The sequence below is a fragment of the Ptiloglossa arizonensis genome, unplaced genomic scaffold, assembly GCF_051014685.1.
Source record: "Ptiloglossa arizonensis isolate GNS036 unplaced genomic scaffold, iyPtiAriz1_principal scaffold0020, whole genome shotgun sequence".
Lineage (NCBI taxonomy): Eukaryota > Metazoa > Arthropoda > Insecta > Hymenoptera > Colletidae > Ptiloglossa > Ptiloglossa arizonensis.
The window spans coordinates 510,001-527,500 of NW_027478390.1; positions in this window are offsets into that span (position 1 = coordinate 510,001).

Genomic DNA, 17,500 nt, shown 5'->3' on the forward strand with positions numbered 1-17,500 from the left:
CCGGTGAGAGCGGCCCCAGCTGCGGGCGCCGCGGCGCCCGCGGACCTGGCCGCGACCGACGCGACGGCCGCAAGGAAGAGGTCGGAGGCGGCGACGGCGTTGGTGTCCGCGATGGAGGTGGACATCGGCCCCGCCGCCGTCCTCACGGAGGTGCCACCAGGAGGCGGTGAGGAGGCCATCAAATAATGGCTCCCCGCCTCCTCCTGCAGGCCAACCTCAACCACTGCCGTGCAGCGCAGGACATGATGTGTCAGACGCTGGCGGAGTGGGGGGGTGGTCTGGCAGTCGCCGCCGAGCCGTACCGCGTCCCCGACCATCCGCATTGGATGGGGGATGCGGGCGGCTTGGTGGCGGCTGTGTGGCAGGGCGGTGACGGGTCCCCTCCGTTCTCCTTACTGGAGAACGGGGCGGGATTCGTCGCCGTCCAGTGGGGGGGAGTCGCCGTGGTGGGGTGCTACGTTTCGCCCAACTGCGGCCTTGCTGCCTTCGAGCAGTACCTGGCCGGGGTGGGGGCGTGCCTCACAAGGATTGCGCCCCGGCCGGTGCTGGTCCTGGGGGACTTCAATGCCTGGTCTGTGGCATGGGGGTCCCCCAGGACCAATCGGAGGGGCGAGGCTCTGGGCGACTGGGCGGCGGGCTTCGACCTCCGGTTGATTAACCGGGGGTCGGAGCTGACGTGCGTGCGGCGCGGGGGAGGGTCCATAGTGGATTTGACGTTTGGATCCCCCGGCGCCGCGCGTATGGTGTCCGGGTGGGACGTGGTGGTGGGGGAGGAGACATTATGGGACCACCGGTATATCCGCGTGGTCTTGACCTCCCCCGAGGCCGCCGCGGCCCCGCACCGACACCTCCGCCCGGGAGCGGGTAGCGCCCCACCACCACCACGCAGATGGGCGCTTCGGCGCCTTGACAAGGACGTCCTGGTGGCAGCCGCTCTAGCCGAAACCTGGCCTCGACGGGAGACCAGGCTGCCCGACCTGGAGGAGGCCGTGGCTCGGCTCGGGAGCGCCGTCGCGCGCATTTGCGACGCGGCGATGCCCCGGGCCGGGCCGCGGTCTCCTCGTCGGGCGGTGTACTGGTGGTCGGGCGAAATCGGGGAATTGCGGACAGCATGCGTCCGGGCCCGACGCCAGTACACCCGCGCGCGTCGTCGGGCCGGACGGAACGGCGACGACGGCGCGCGGGCTAGGGCGGCGGAACTGTACGAGTCCTATCGCGCGGGAAAGAGGGCTCTGCAGGTCGCCATCAAACGGGCCAAGGCCCAGAGCTGGAAGGAGCTCCTCGAGACCCTCGAGCGGGATCCATGGGGGCGCCCATACCGGATAGTTCTGAATAAACTCCGGCCATGGGCCCCCCCGATCACCGAGGGTCTCGACCCCCAGCTCTTGAGGGACGTGGTCGACACGCTCTTCCCGATCGTGGGGGAGAGCGGGCCACGTCCCTCTGCGGACCCGACCACCTGGTCCGCGGAGCTGGGGGTCTCGGCTGGGGAGCTAGCCGCGGCCATCCGAAGACTCGGGGCGAAGGATACTGCCCCGGGTCCTTCGGGAGTGCCCGGCCGAGTCTTGGTCTTGGCCGCGGACGTCCTGGGTGACGGCCTCCGGGAGCTATTCGACCGCTGCCTGGAGGCCGGGCGATTCCCCTCCGCATGGAAGGTGGCCCGAATGGTCCTCCTCCGGAAAGAGGGTAGGCCCGCGGACTCTCCGTCCGCGTACCGGCCGATTTGCCTGCTCGACGATGTGGGCAAGCTCCTAGAAAGAGTCGTGGCGGCCCGCATCGTCGGGCACCTGTCGCGGGGTGGGCCCGGGCTGGCGGAGTGTCAGTTCGGGTTCCGGGAGGGCCGGTCGACGATCGACGCGATTCGACGCGTCCGGTCCCTCTCGGCCTCGGCGGTCTCCCGGGGTGGGGTGGCATTGGCGGTGTCCTTGGACATCGCCAATGCGTTTAACACCCTACCCTGGGCGGCGATTAGGCGGGGGCTTGAGGAACATCGAGTCCCCGCCTACCTTAGGGCAGTCGTCGAGGACTACCTCCGCGACAGGTGGATCGAGTATCCGGGCCGGTGCGGGACGGAGAGGAGAGCGGTGTACTCCGGGGTTCCGCAGGGGTCGGTGTTAGGACCCCTGCTGTGGAACCTCGGGTACGACACCGTCCTGCGGGCCGAAGACCTCCCCGACGGCGTCAGTCTGACATGTTATGCGGACGACACCTTGTTGTTGGCCGTCGGGGGGGACTGGAGGGGGGCTGTTCGGGCCGCCGAGGACGGTGTCCGGCGCGTCGTCTCCCGGATCAGGGGGATCGGTTTGGAGGTGGCTCTCCACAAAACCGAGGTACTCGGGATGTATAGACCCCGGGGAGAGCCGCCTCCCCCCCTGATCCGGGTGGGTGAGACAGACGTCGAGGTGAGGTCTCAGATGAAATATCTGGGACTTCACCTCGACAGCCACTGGCGCTTCGAGGGCCATTTCCGGGCCCTGGCCCCGCGGTTGGAGGGGATAGTTGGCGCTTTGGGCCGTATCCTCCCCAACCTGCGGGGCCCGAGTGACCGGGTTCGCCGCCTCTACGCGGGAATGGTCCACTCGGTGGCCCTATACGGGGCCCCCGTTTGGGCGGGCGACCTGGCCGCCTCCCGGCGCAGCAAGGTATTGCTGCGCCGGGCTCAAAGGCGGCTTGCACTGCGGATCGCCCGGGGGTACCGGACCGTTTCGTATGAGGCGGCGAGCGTCCTGTCAGGGCTACCCCCGGCGGACTTGATCGCGGGCGCGCATGCGGCTTTCTACGAGGGCCGCATGCGCGCCCGCGAGGATGGGGTGGTCCTGGCGGGCTGCGAGGTGGAGGCCCTGAGGCGCCAGGCCCGGGAGTCCATGCTGCAGCTTTGGCAGCAGCGGCTGGCCGAGCCGTTGTTCGGCCAGAGGACTGTCCGGGCTATCCGGCCGGTCCTGTTTGAGTGGCTGGGTAGGCGCTTCGGCTCACTCACCTACCGGTTGGTGCAGGTGCTGTCCGGGCACGGATGCTTCGGTCAGTACCTGTGCCGGATCGGTGTGGAAGAGGCGGCGCGCTGCTGGCACTGTCCAGCGGACGAGGACACGGCGCAACACACCCTCGAGGTGTGTCCGGCCTGGGGGGTGGAGCGCCGTGTCCTCACGGCCGTGATTGGGGCGGACCTATCGCTGCCGGGCGTGGTACAGGCCATGCTCGGCAGCGAGACGAAGTGGCGGGCCGTGGCCTCCTTCTGCGAGGAGGTAATCTCGCGGAAGGAGGCCGCGAGCCGCATTCGCGAGAGCGGGAGACCGCGAGCGAGGCCTCGTCCGAGGCCGGGGGCGGGTGGGCCTCCGGAAGGGCTGGGGAGGCCACCCTGAGAGCGGCGGGCGGGGGTGCGTAGCCCTTGAGGCTCGTGCCACCGCCCGTCGTCTGAGGGGTGGGAGGAATAAGGGACGGCGGCGCTCTCGAGGGCGGAGAAGCCAGAGCCGCCCTCGGGAGCGTACGAGCCGGGGTGCGGCCGCGCCGACGGCACGGTCCCAGGGCCGTGCCTCCGGCGCGGCTATGGGGGCCGTGGGCGGTCGCGAGTGTGGGACTCGCGGCCGCCCTCGGGCGGCCCCCGGGAGTGGGACGTCGGAGCAGTGTGGCCCTGCTCCGACGTCGGGCGCCAGAGCGCCGAGGAGAAAACAGGGAAGGGAGGGTGAAGTACCCCCTCCCTTCCCTGGAACGGGAGGACACGGGCGCGAGAGCCCTGCACGGGGGAGCACCTGATGTTATGATGTCTTCGGTCCCAGGTGCTCCCCCTGCATAGTGCGAGGATGGCCACCGTGGTGGGTTTTAGTGGGTAGGTCCCGCGCCCGATGGGTTTCCTTCCGGGCGCGGGGAATCCCACACTCCCCCCGCCCCTCCCCAGGCGGCGGGGGGGTCTTTCGAAGATTTCCCCCACGTTAAAAAAAAAAAAAAAAAAAAAAAAAAGTCCCAGCGGCGTGTTGCTTCCCGGTCACATCGGTCCGGAACGAAAATTTCGAGCTATCCACACGTTAGGCACACCACCGTGTAGCTGGCATGCTAAAACACGCTGCTGTGTGCTCAAAGTGTACGGTCGTCGTGTCCGTTCTCGAGATAATAGAGAAGAACTGTTCGATACGTGCCGAAAGTTTCAAAGTCCCAGCGGCGTGTTGCTTCCCGGTCACATCGGTCCGGAACGAAAATTTCGAGCTATCCACACGTTAGGCACACCACCGTGTAGCTGGCATGCTAAAACACGCTGCTGTGTGCTCAAAGTGTACGGTCGTCGTGTCCGTTCTCGAGATAATAGAGAAGAACTGTTCGATACGTGCCGAAAGTTTCAAAGTCCCAGCGGCGTGATGCTTCCCGGTCACATCGGTCCGGAACGAAAATCTCGAGCTATCCACAAGTTAGGCACACCACCGTGTAGCTGGCATGCTAAAACACGCTGCTGTGTGCTCAAAGTGTACGGTCGTCGTGTCCGTTCTCGAGATAATAGAGAAGAACTGTTCGATACGTGCCGAAAGTTTCAAAGTCCCAGCGGCGTGTTGCTTCCCGGTCACATCGGTCCGGAACGAAAATTTCGAGCTATCCACACGTTAGGCACACCACCGTGTAGCTGGCATGCTAAAACACGCTGCTGTGTGCTCAAAGTGTACGGTCGTCGTGTCCGTTCTCGAGATAATAGAGAAGAACTGTTCGATACGTGCCGAAAGTTTCAAAGTCCCAGCGGCGTGTTGCTTCCCGGTCACATCGGTCCGGAACGAAAATTTCGAGCTATCCACACGTTAGGCACACCACCGTGTAGCTGGCATGCTAAAACACGCTGCTGTGTGCTCAAAGTGTACGGTCGTCGTGTCCGTTCTCGAGATAATAGAGAAGAACTGTTCGATACGTGCCGAAAGTTTCAAAGTCCCAGCGGCGTGTTGCTTCCCGGTCACATCGGTCCGGAACGAAAATTTCGAGCTATCCACACGTTAGGCACACCACCGTGTAGCTGGCATGCTAAAACACGCGGCTGTGTGCTCAAAGTGTACGGTTGTCGTGTCCGTTCTCGAGATAATAGAGAAGAACTGTTCGATACGTGCCGAAAGTTTCAAAGTCCCAGCGGCGTGATGCTTCCCGGTCACATCGGTCCGGAACGAAAATTTCGAGCTATCCACACGTTAGGCACACCACCGTGTAGCTGGCATGCTAAAACACGCTGCTGTGTGCTCAAAGTGTACGGTCGTCGTGTCCGTTCTCGAGATAATAGAGAAGAACTGTTCGATACGTGCCGAAAGTTTCAAAGTCCCAGCGGCGTGATGCTTCCCGGTCACATCGGTCCGGAACGAAAATCTCGAGCTATCCACACGTTAGGCACACCACCGTGTAGCTGGCATGCTAAAACACGCTGCTGTGTGCTCAAAGTGTACGGTCGTCGTGTCCGTTCTCGAGATAATAGAGAAGAACTGTTCGATACGTGCCGAAAGTTTCAAAGTCCCAGCGGCGTGTTGCTTCCCGGTCACATCGGTCCGGAACGAAAATTTCGAGCTATCCACACGTTAGGCACACCACCGTGTAGCTGGCATGCTAAAACACGCTGCTGTGTGCTCAAAGTGTACGGTCGTCGTGTCCGTTCTCGAGATAATAGAGAAGAACTGTTCGATACGTGCCGAAAGTTTCAAAGTCCCAGCGGCGTTGTTGCTTCCCGGTCACATCGGTCCGGAACTAAAATTTCGAGCTATCCACACATTAGGCACACCACCGTGTAGCTGGCATGCTAAAACACGCTGCTGTGTGCTCAAAGTGTACGGTCGTCGTGTCCGTTCTCGAGATAATAGAGAAGAACTGTTCGATACGTGCCGAAAGTTTCAAAGTCCCAGCGGCGTTGTTGCTTCCCGGTCACATCGGTCCGGAACTAAAATTTCGAGCTATCCACACATTAGGCACACCACCGTGTAGCTGGCATGCTAAAACACGCTGCTGTGTGCTCAAAGTGTACGGTCGTCGTGTCCGTTCTCGAGATAATAGAGAAGAACTGTTCGATACGTGCCGAAAGTTTCAAAGTCCCAGCGGCGTGATGCTTCCCGGTCACATCGGTCCGGAAAGAAAATCTCGAGCTATCCACACGTTAGGCACACCACCGTGTAGCTGGCATGCTAAAACACGCTGCTGTGTGCTCAAAGTGTACGGTCGTCGTGTCCGTTCTCGAGATAATAGAGAAGAACTGTTCGATACGTGCCGAAAGTTTCAAAGTCCCAGCGGCGTGATGCTTCCCGGTCACATCGGTCCGGAACGAAAATCTCGAGCTATCCACACGTTAGGCACACCACCGTGTAGCTGGCATGCTAAAACACGCTGCTGTGTGCTCAAAGTGTACGGTCGTCGTGTCCGTTCTCGAGATAATAGAGAAGAACTGTTCGATACGTGCCGAAAGTTTCAAAGTCCCAGCGGCGTTGGCCGGGGTGGGGGCGTGCCTCACAAGGATTGCGCCCCGGCCGGTGCTGGTCCTGGGGGACTTCAATGCCTGGTCTGTGGCATGGGGGTCCCCCAGGACCAATCGGAGGGGCGAGGCTCTGGGCGACTGGGCGGCGGGCTTCGACCTCCGGTTGATTAACCGGGGGTCGGAGCTGACGTGCGTGCGGCGCGGGGGAGGGTCCATAGTGGATTTGACGTTTGGATCCCCCGGCGCCGCGCGTATGGTGTCCGGGTGGGACGTGGTGGTGGGGGAGGAGACATTATCGGACCACCGGTATATCCGCGTGGTCTTGACCTCCCCCGAGGCCGCCGCGGCCCCGCACCGACACCTCCGCCCGGGAGCGGGTAGCGCCCCACCACCACCACGCAGATGGGCGCTTCGGCGCCTTGACAAGGACGTCCTGGTGGCAGCCGCTCTAGCCGAAACCTGGCCTCGACGGGAGACCAGGCTGCCCGACCTGGAGGAGGCCGTGGCTCGGCTCGGGAGCGCCGTCGCGCGCATTTGCGACGCGGCGATGCCCCGGGCCGGGCCGCGGTCTCCTCGTCGGGCGGTGTACTGGTGGTCGGGCGAAATCGGGGAATTGCGGACAGCATGCGTCCGGGCCCGACGCCAGTACACCCGCGCGCGTCGTCGGGCCGGACGGAACGGCGACGACGGCGCGCGGGCTAGGGCGGCGGAACTGTACGAGTCCTATCGCGCGGGAAAGAGGTCTCTGCAGGTCGCCATCAAACGGGCCAAGGCCCAGAGCTGGAAGGAGCTCCTCGAGACCCTCGAGCGGGATCCATGGGGGCGCCCATACCGGATAGTTCTGAATAAACTCCGGCCATGGGCCCCCCCGATCACCGAGGGTCTCGACCCCCAGCTCTTGAGGGACGTGGTCGACACGCTCTTCCCGATCGTGGGGGAGAGCGGGCCACGTCCCTCTGCGGACCCGACCACCTGGTCCGCGGAGCTGGGGGTCTCGGCTGGGGAGCTAGCCGCGGCCATCCGAAGACTCGGGGCGAAGGATACTGCCCCGGGTCCTTCGGGAGTGCCCGGCCGAGTCTTGGTCTTGGCCGCGGACGTCCTGGGTGACGGCCTCCGGGAGCTATTCGACCGCTGCCTGGAGGCCGGGCGATTCCCCTCCGCATGGAAGGTGGCCCGAATGGTCCTCCTCCGGAAAGAGGGTAGGCCCGCGGGCTCTCCGTCCGCGTACCGGCCGATTTGCCTGCTCGACGATGTGGGCAAGCTCCTAGAAAGAGTCGTGGCGGCCCGCATCGTCGGGCACCTGTCGCGGGGTGGGCCCGGGCTGGCGGAGTGTCAGTTCGGGTTCCGGGAGGGCCGGTCGACGATCGACGCGATTCGACGCGTCCGGTCCCTCTCGGCCTCGGCGGTCTCCCGGGGTGGGGTGGCATTGGCGGTGTCCTTGGACATCGCCAATGCGTTTAACACCCTACCCTGGGCGGCGATTAGGCGGGGGCTTGAGGAACATCGAGTCCCCGCCTACCTTAGGGCAGTCGTCGAGGACTACCTCCGCGACAGGTGGATCGAGTATCCGGGCCGGTGCGGGACGGAGAGGAGAGCGGTGTACTCCGGGGTTCCGGAGGGGTCGGTGTTAGGACCCCTGCTGTGGAACCTCGGGTACGTCACCGTCTTGCGGGCCGAAGACCTCCCCGACGGCGTCAGTCTGACATGTTATGCGGACGACACCTTGTTGTTGGCCGTCGGGGGGGACTGGAGGGGGGCTGTTCGGGCCGCCGAGGACGGTGTCCGGCGCGTCGTCTCCCGGATCAGGGGGATCGGTTTGGAGGTGGCTCTCCACAAAACCGAGGTACTCGGGATGTATAGACCCCGGGGAGAGCCGCCTCCCCCCCTGATCCGGGTGGGTGAGACAGACGTCGAGGTGAGGTCTCAGATGAAATATCTGGGACTTCACCTCGACAGCCACTGGCGCTTCGAGGGCCATTTCCGGGCCCTGGCCCCGCGGTTGGAGGGGATAGTTGGCGCTTTGGGCCGTATCCTCCCCAACCTGCGGGGCCCGAGTGACCGGGTTCGCCGCCTCTACGCGGGAATGGTCCACTCGGTGGCCCTATACGGGGCCCCCGTTTGGGCGGGCGACCTGGCCGCCTCCCGGCGCAGCAAGGTATTGCTGCGCCGGGTTCAAAGGCGGCTTGCACTGCGGATCGCCCGGGGGTACCGGACCGTTTCGTATGAGGCGGCGAGCGTCCTGTCAGGGCTACCCCCGGCGGACTTGATCGCGGGCGCGCATGCGGCTTTCTACGAGGGCCGCATGCGCGCCCGCGAGGATGGGGTGGTCCTGGCGGGCTGCGAGGTGGAGGCCCTGAGGCGCCAGGCCCGGGAGTCCATGCTGCAGCTTTGGCAGCAGCGGCTGGCCGAGCCGTTGTTCGGCCAGAGGACTGTCCGGGCTATCCGGCCGGTCCTGTTTGAGTGGCTGGGTAGGCGCTTCGGCTCACTCACCTACCGGTTGGTGCAGGTGCTGTCCGGGCACGGATGCTTCGGTCAGTACCTGTGCCGGATCGGTGTGGAAGAGGCGGCGCGCTGCTGGCACTGTCCAGCGGACGAGGACACGGCGCAACACACCCTCGAGGTGTGTCCGGCCTGGGGGGTGGAGCGCCGTGTCCTCACGGCCGTGATTGGGGCGGACCTATCGCTGCCGGGCGTGGTACAGGCCATGCTCGGCAGCGAGACGAAGTGGCGGGCCGTGGCCTCCTTCTGCGAGGAGGTAATCTCGCGGAAGGAGGCCGCGAGCCGCATTCGCGAGAGCGGGAGACCGCGAGCGAGGCCTCGTCCGAGGCCGGGGGCGGGTGGGCCTCCGGAAGGGCTGGGGAGGCCACCCTGAGAGCGGCGGGCGGGGGTGCGTAGCCCTTGAGGCTCGTGCCACCGCCCGTCGTCTGAGGGGTGGGAGGAATAAGGGACGGCGACGCTCTCGAGGGCGGAGAGGCCAGAGCCGCCCTCGGGAGCGTACGAGCCGTGGTGCGGCCGCGCCGACGGCACGGTCCCAGGGCCGTGCCTCCGGCGCGGCTATGGGGGCCGTGGGCGGTCGCGAGTGTGGGACTCGCGGCCGCCCTCGGGCGGCCCCCGGGAGTGGGACGTCGGAGCAGTGTGGCCCTGCTCCGACGTCGGGCGCCAGAGCGCCGAGGAGAAAACAGGGAAGGGAGGGTGAAGTACCCCCTCCCTTCCCTGGAACGGGAGGACACGGGCGCGAGAGCCCTGCACGGGGGAGCACCTGATGTTATGATGTCTTCGGTCCCAGGTGCTCCCCCTGCATAGTGCGAGGATGGCCACCGTGGTGGGTTTTAGTGGGTAGGTCCCGCGCCCGATGGGTTTCCTTCCGGGCGCGGGGAATCCCACACTCCCCCCGCCCCTCCCCAGGCGGCGGGGGGGTCTTTCGAAGATTTCCCCCACGTTAATAAAAAAAAAAAAAAAAAAAAAAAAAAAAGTCCCAGCGGCGTGTTGCTTCCCGGTCACATCGGTCCGGAACGAAAATTTCGAGCTATCCACACGTTAGGCACACCACCGTGTAGCTGGCATGCTAAAACACGCTGCTGTGTGCTCAAAGTGTACGGTCGTCGTGTCCGTTCTCGAGATAATAGAGAAGAACTGTTCGATACGTGCCGAAAGTTTCAAAGTCCCAGCGGCGTGACACGCGAATCGCACGCACGTGCGTACGAGGGTTTTGATTCGTTGAACAATCGAGAGATCATCGGTGAACGGAGCTGTGACACGTTAACTACGGGTGCACGCGGGTGTGTCTATAAATAGCTTCGTGTGATTCGGAGTGTCGCGTTCGATCCACGTGCTCTTTCGGAGCAGGTCACGGAGAAAAGATTGTCAACAAGAAACACGGACCGCGGGGCACGAGCGAACGGCGGAAAACAAGGACAGGAGAAGGACGGTGTGGTGCGTATCGGGACGTTGTGTTGTTCGCATTGAAAAGGTAAGACCCGTACACGCGAATCGCACGCACGTGCGTACGAGGGTTCGATTCGATTCGTTGAACAATCGAGAGTTCATCGGTGAACGGTGCTGCGACACGTTAACTACGGGTGCACGCGGGTGTGTCTATAATAGCTTCGTGTGATTCGGAGTGTCGCGTTCGATCCACGTGCTCTTTCGGAGCAGGTCACGGAGAAAAGATTGTCAACAAGAAACACGGACCGCGGGGCACGGGCGAACGAACGGCGGAAAACAAGGACAGAGAACAGTCACCTGCTATCGGATTCGGAACGATCGTTTCGCGAACGAATCGCGTCGATGTTGACAACAGCATCGTATACGCGCCTGTTTCCCTTCCGTCCTCGTGACATAAACGCATCGTAAACACGCGCGACGCGCGACGCGCTCGCGTATTCATTACGTATTCATACGAAATTCCGACGAGTCCTTGTCTCGTATACTCGTCCCGGTCGTGTAAACAAAAAGCGGGACGGAACACGCTGGGCGGAAGTGCCCCGCGGATTATCGGATTATCGGATTATCGGATTATCGCGATACGCGGTACTTTCGACAAATTGGCGCGTTCCATTCGATCGCGGTAGCGGGAATCGATATATCGCGAGATTCTCGCCGACGTCACCGAGTTAAAAAAAGGAACGAATACCCGAAGTGTGATCCTTGCTCGGAACGAGAATACGAAATCCTGTTAACTCGATCCGTTAATGTAACGGGCACGAAGACTGGCCGGCGACTACTCGGTGACGCGTCCGCGCGTATCATATGCGCGTATCAACGGAACGAAATCGCGCGTAAATAAAACTTGTTGTTCCGGGACGGGCGCAACAGCGGAAGAAGAGGAATCGAACACGCGGAGAACCTTGCCGTGGTTCGTAACGGCGGACGAAGGGAAGGGGACGAGAGGCGAACGATGCTGTCCGGTCGTCGCGGTTAATTCGCACGTGTCGCGATGTCGGGCGGCACGGCGGGCGTCCGTGGCACCGGCGCCGAGTGCAGGAAGTTCGCGCCGAACATATTCAACAAGAGCAAGTGCAGCAGCTGCTTCAAGCAGAAGGAGGAGCACAGCGCGGAGGCTCTGGAATGTAACAGGGCCACGAGGAAGATTTCAAAATGCGGATACCTGTTCGTCGCCCCCGGCTGGGACTTCTCGAATCCCCTGAATCGGACCAAGAGGTGGCAGAGAAGATGGTTCGATCTGTACGACGACGGGGAGCTAACGTACTCGGTGGACGAACACACAAGGGTTAGAAGGAAGATAATGTGTTCTGGGATTGGAGGTGTTTGTAGAAGAGAAGAAGAGAAGAAGGGAATCGTAGGTGGATTTTGTTCGATGTGAGTCTAAGTTTCGAGGGGATCCCTCAGGGGCTGTAGCTTGTTGCTACAGTACGGGACTGGCAAACCCGAGGTGCCCGATGCCAAACCACACCGTAAGACTCCTGTTGGTCGTCGCAACGACCCACTCCCAATTCCTCTTTTGGCTTTGACAGTGGTACGTGACGGCAGGAGGGACGGGGGCCTTGGCTTTACCGCCCGGGCCGCGAGGATGGTAACTCTATAAATTGCCCTCCAATCCTAAGCTGCGGTGCGCGGTGATGGGATGCGTGGTTGGGGGGGAGGCCCCAATCCCAAGCGGCCAACTCCGGGGTACCTGCCGACCCCCCGGAGTATTTAGGCCTGCCCGGGTATGGCGGCTCTGCCCGGGTCGACTTACTTTCCGACCTACGCGTGGGAACAGAATGAATAATATTCAAAAGAAAAAAAAAGGGGGAGGGGTGACGGAGCGTGTGGCGCGAAGGGTGGCGACGGAGGGGGCACTCGTGCCCAACCCGGCGCCGTTCGAGGAGGGGGACGAGACGGCGTCGGTCTCGTCCCTGGCGTCCGCGACCAGCGCCGCGGGCGTAAAGAGGCGCAGGACGGTGGAGGGGCGGAGGACGGAGGAAGCTCCGTCCACGTCCGCTGCTCCACCGTTGCTCACGGTGAGCGACGGGGAGGAGGACTTCAGGGACGAGGATACGGCCCATGTATCGGCCCGTATTGCCTCGTCCCTGAGGTCTATTGAGAAGGTGGCCACCACCTCGCGAGGGCTGACTACAGCCTCCGCGAGGTCGGTTGGCCAGGCCGCGACGGAGGCGCGGAGGGCTCTCCAGGAGCTGGGACGCCGTGTCCCAGCTGCCTTGGAGTACACGAACGCCCAACTGAGGCAGCGTGTGGAGGCGCTGCAAGACGAGCTGGCGTGCTCGCGGAGGGAGACGGACGCCCTTAGGAGGCGCCCTCATCCGGGGCCGACGGGCGACTGCACGTGTGGGAGGGGGAAGGCGGGAGCTCCCCCCACACCAGCGACGTCCATGAGGAGCATCGAGCTCCTCATGGACGCCAAGATGGCGGCCATGATGGCCGTCATCCGCGGGGAAATCCGGGCGGCGCTTCGTCCCAAGGGCGGAGCGCCGGCGGGACCGAGGACCGGGCCCGGGAAACAACCGGGGGGCGGGGGACCGCAGGGGGGGACCATCGCGGTTCCGGGCCCTGCGGCAAAGACGAAGGGCAAGGGTGCCGCGGTGGGGGCGACGGCGGGGGCACAAATGCCTCCGCCGCCGCCCCCATCCGGTCCCTTGTGGACGGAGGTCCTGGGCCGAAAAGAAAAAAGGACGGCGAGGAGGGCGGCCCGGGTGCCGCCGCCTCCCCCGCCGGTTGCCCCGAAGAGGGACGGAAAGGCGGGGAAGGCGAAGCCCCGTCTGGGACGCCCCCCTTCAACGGCAGCAGTCATGCTGACCGTCCCGGAGGGGGGGGGGGGGGGCGTCTCCTACGGGGAGGTGATGGCGGCGGCCAAGGAGAAGATATCCTTGGCCGCACTCGCCATCGAGTCGGTCCGCCCGAGATGGGCGGTGACTCATGCTGCGCGTGAGCGGCCCCGACAACGCAGCCAGGGCGGACCGACTGGCCGAAAAGCTGGGCGAGGCCTTGGCGCCCCGGGGTGTCAGGGTCGCCCGGCCCACAAAAAGCGCGGAGCTGCGCGTTTGTGGGCTGGACGACTCGGTCACCCGGGAGGAGGTGACCGGGGCGCTGGCCCAAGCCGGTGGCTGCTCTGAGGGGGACATCCGGACCGGGGAGGTCCGGCGGTCCTCCTCCGGCCTGGGAGCGGTGTGGGCACGGTGCCCTCTTCCGGCTGCCCGGAAGTTAGAAGCAGTCGGGAGGATCGTGGTGGGGTGGGTGTCGGCGAGGATCGAGGTCCTCGCCCAACACCCACTCCAGTGCTACCGCTGCCTGGAGACGGGCCATGTCAGGCAGCGGTGCACCTCCGCGGTGGACCGCAGCGGTGCTTGTTACCGCTGCGGTGCCGAAGGCCACCGCGCGAGCCACTGCGCGGCGGCCCCCAAGTGCCCGCTGTGTGCGGACATGGGGAGACCCGCCGCGCACCGAATGGGGGGGAAGCAGTGTACCCCCCCATCCCGACGAGGGCAGGGGAGGGGGGCGCCGGGGCCGCTCCCGGCGCCGGTGAGAGTAGCCCCAGCTGCGAGCGCCGCGGCGCCCGCGGACCTGGCCGCGACCGCCGCGACGGCCGCAAAGAAGGGGTCGGAGGCGGCGGCGGCGGCGGCGTTGATGTCCGCGATGGAGGTGGACATTGGCCCCGCCGCCGTCCTCACGGAGGTGCCACCAGGAGGCGGTGAGGAGGCCATCAATTAATGGCTCCCCGCCTCCTCCTGCAGGCCAACCTCAACCACTGCCGCGCAGCGCAGGACCTAATGTGTCAGACGCTGGCGGAGTGGGGGGGTGGTCTGGCAGTCGCTGCCGAGCCGTACCGCGTCCCCGACCATCCGCATTGGATGGGGGATGCGGACGGCTTGGTGGCGGCTGTGTGGCAGGGCGGTGACGGGTCCCCTCCGTTCTCCTTACTGGAGTGCGGGGCGGGATTCGTCGCCGTCCAGTGGGGGGGAGTCGCCGTGGTGGGGTGCTACGTTTCGCCCAACTGCGGCCTTGCTGCCTTCGAGCAGTACTTGGCCGGGGTGGGGGCGTGCCTCACAAGGATTGCGCCCCGGCCGGTGCTGGTCCTGGGGGACTTCAATGCCTGGTCTGTGGCATGGGGGTCCCCCAGGGCCAATCGAAGGGGCGAGGCTCTGGGCGACTGGGCGGCGGGCTTCGACCTCCGGTTGATTAACCGGGGGTCGGAGCTGACGTGCGTGCGGCGCGGGGGAGGGTCCATAGTGGATTTGACGTTTGGATCCCCCGGCGCCGCGCGTATGGTGTCCGGGTGGGACGTGGTGGTGGGGGAGGAGACATTATCGGACCACCGGTATATCCGCGTGGTCCTGACCGCCCCCGAGGCCGCCGCGGCCCCACACCGACACCTCCGCCCGGGAGCGGGTAGCGCCCCACCACGCAGATGGGCTCTTCGGCGCCTTGACAAGGACGTCCTGGTGGCAGCCGCTCTAGCCGAAACCTGGCCTCGACGGGAGACCAGGCTGCCCGACCTGGAGGAGGCCGTGGCTCGGCTCGGGAGCGCCGTCGCGCGCATTTGCGACGCGGCGATGCCCCGGGCCGGGCCGCGGTCTCCTCGTCGGGCGGTGTACTGGTGGTCGGGCGAAATCGGGGAATTGCGGACAGCATGCGTCCGGGCCCGACGCCAGTACACCCGCGCGCGTCGTCGGGCCGGACGGAACGGCGACGACGGCGCGCGGGCGGGGGCGGCGGAACTGTACGAGTCCTATCGGGCGGAAAAGAGGGCTCTGCAGGTCGCCATCAAACGGGCCAAGGCCCAGAGCTGGAAGGAGCTCCTCGAGACCCTCGAGCGGGATCCATGGGGGCGCCCATACCGGATAGTTCTAAATAAACTCCGGCCATGGGCTCCCCCGATCACCGAGAGTCTCGACCCCCAGCTCTTGAGGGACGTGGTCGACACGCTCTTCCCGATCGTGGGGGAGAGCGGGCCACGTCCCTCTGCGGACCCGACCACCTGGTCCGCGGAGCTGGGGGTCTCGGCTGGGGAGCTAGCCGCGGCCATCCGAAGACTCGGGGCGAAGGATACTGCCCCGGGTCCTTCGGGAGTGCCCGGCCGAGTCTTGGTCTTGGCCGCGGACGTCCTGGGTGACGGCCTCCGGGAGCTATTCGACCGCTGCCTGGAGGCCGGGCGATTCCCCTCCGCATGGAAGGTGGCCCGAATGGTCCTCCTCCGGAAAGAGGGTAGGCCCGCGGACTCTCCGTCCGCGTACCGGCCGATTTGCCTGCTCGACGATGTGGGCAAGCTCCTAGAAAGAGTCGTGGCGGCCCGCATCGTCGGGCACCTGTCGCGGGGTGGGCCCGGGCTGGCGGAGTGCCAGTTCGGGTTCCGGGAGGGCCGGTCGACGATCGACGCGATACGACGCGTCCGGTCCCTCTCGGCCTCGGCGGTCTCCCGGGGTGGGGAGGCATTGGCGGTGTCCTTGGACATCGCCAATGCGTTTAACACCCTACCCTGGGAGGCGATTAGGCGGGGGCTTGAGGAACATCGAGTCCCCGCCTACCTTAGGGCAGTCGTCGAGGACTACCTCCGCGACAGGTGGATCGAGTATCCGGGCCGGTGCGGGACGGAGAGGAGAGCGGTGTACTCCGGGGTTCCGCAGGGGTCGGTGTTAGGACCCCTGCTGTGGAACCTCGGGTACGACACCGTCCTGCGGGCCGAAGACCTCCCCGACGGCGTCAGTCTGACGTGTTACGCGGACGACACCTTGTTGCTGGCCGTCGGGGGGGACTGGAGGGGGGCTGTTCGGGCCGCCGAGGACGGTGCCCGGCGCGTCGTCTCCCGGATCAGGGGGATCGGTTTGGAGGTGGCTCTCCACAAAACCGAGGTACTCGGGATGTATAGACCCCGGGGAGAGCCGCCTCCCCCCCTGATCCGGGTGGGTGAGACAGACGTCGAGGTGAGGTCTCAGATGAAATATCTGGGACTTCACCTCGACAGCCACTGGCGCTTCGAGGGCCATTTCCGGGCCCTGGCCCCGCGGTTGGAGAGGATAGTTGGCGCTTTGGGCCGTATCCTCCCCAACCTGCGGGGCCCGAGTGACCGGGTTCGCCGCCTCTACGCGGGAATGGTCCACTCGGTGGCCCTATACGGGGCCCCCGTTTGGGCGGGCGACCTGGCCGCCTCCCGGCGCAGCAAGGTATTGCTGCGCCGGGTTCAAAGGCGGCTTGCACTGCGGATCGCCCGGGGGTACCGGACCGTTTCGTATGAGGCGGCGAGCGTCCTGTCAGGGCTACCCCCGGCGGACTTGATCGCGGGCGCGCATGCGGCTTTCTACGAGGGCCGCATGCGCGCCCGCGAGGATGGGGTGGTCCTGGCGGGATGCGAGGTGGCGGCCCTCAGGCGCCAGGCCCGGGAGTCCATGCTGCAGCTTTGGCAGCAGCGGCTGGCCGAGCCGTTGTTCGGCCAGAGGACTGTCCGGGCTATCCGGCCGGTCCTGTTTGAGTGGCTGGGTAGGCGCTTCGGCTCACTCACCTACCGGTTGGTGCAGGTGCTGTCCGGGCACGGATGCTTCGGACAGTACCTGTGCCGGATCGGTGTGGAAGAGGCGGCGCGCTGCTGGCACTGTCCAGCGGACGAGGACACGGCGCAACACACCCTCGAGGTGTGTCCGGCCTGGGGGGTGGAGCGCCGTGTCCTCACGGCCGTGATTGGGGCGGATCTATCGCTGCCGGGCGTGGTACGGGCCATGCTCGGCAGCGAGACGAAGTGGCGGTCCGTGGCCTCCTTCTGCGAGGAGGTAATCTCGCAGAAGGAGGCCGCGAGCCGCATTCGCGAGAGCGGGAGACCGCGAGCGAGGCCTCGTCCGAGGCCGGGGGCGGGTGGGCCTCCGGAAGGGCCGGGGAGGCCACCCTGAGAGCGGCGGGCGGGGGTGCGTAGCCCTTGAGGCTCGTGCCACCGCCCGTCGTCTGAGGGGTGGGAAGAATAAGGGACGGCGACGCTCTCGAGTGCGGAGAGGCCAGAGCCGCCCTCGGGAGCGTACGAGCCGGGGTGCGGCCGCGCCGACGGCACGGTCCCAGGGCCGTGCCTCCGGCGCGGCTATGGGGGCCGTGGGCGGTCGCGAGTGTGGGACTCGCGGCCGCCCTCGGGCGGCCCCCGGGAGTGGG